The following is a 943-nucleotide window of genomic DNA, read 5'->3' on the forward strand; positions in this document are numbered from 1 at the left end:
GGCCAGGGGTCACTTGGACCTTGTTTTGGCAAAGTGGGTAACAGGCTTTGTCCAACATTCTCTTCTTTTCACTGTTCGTCTTGACCCTCTCCAAGCTTTTATCCTGGCTGAAATAAACTCAAAGATAGTTGTCTCCAAAGTCAAGCCATATATCCTCAGGCTTTTTCCCCAGCCTTCATGGGTCTGTTATCATACCTCTGTATCCAGTAAAGAAATGAGCTGTCAGGACCTTTGTTCATGGTGGAGGGCTTCTGGAAGAGCCTAAGAAAAGGCTAAGTTTCTTCCAAAAGAAACGGAGACCTGGCATTTGAATAGAGCCTGTCTGAATGTTAATCTGACTCCTGATCACGTCTTTCTCTGTAATGGGATTTTCGTTTTTTATAAAGTTTCTAATGTTTTTTAAAAAAACCTAGAGACCTCCTTTTTTCTAAATAACTACTTTGTTACTGCTTCTCGAAAGTAATGGGAAAACACAGTATTTCTTGTCATAACTTATCTTTAGTTAATGGAATGTCAAAAGAGATGTTAGTAAAGACAATAAAATATTTTTCCAAGACATTTTGTGTTGGGTTCTCCCTACTTTCTTGGCCCTGAAATCCTGAGGGTTTGAGCAGCTGTTCTGAGCAAGCAGCTCTCCTACATGGGATGTTACTGAAGCAGCAGGACTCAAGAGCACGAACAACTGCTTTGTAGTATTCGGTTTTCACATGTGCATAAAAGAAACTTCTTTGAAGATGAAATCAGGAAATGTTAAAAGCATGGACAAAGGAGTTCTGAGTGTGTGTTTTTCGTGAGTGTTCTAACAGAGCAAAGGCAGGTGGACCATGTTGGAGGTGGGGTGTGGACAGTTAGCCAGGCTCCCCGCATCCATTCTGCCAGGCTGCGTACCTGCTCCCGGCATCCCACCCCGCCAGGCTGCGTACCTGCTCCCGGCATCCCATCC

The sequence above is a fragment of the Otolemur garnettii genome, unplaced genomic scaffold (genome assembly GCF_000181295.1).
Source record: "Otolemur garnettii isolate 467f Iridium unplaced genomic scaffold, OtoGar3 scaffold00039, whole genome shotgun sequence".
Classification (NCBI taxonomy): Eukaryota; Metazoa; Chordata; class Mammalia; order Primates; family Galagidae; genus Otolemur; species Otolemur garnettii.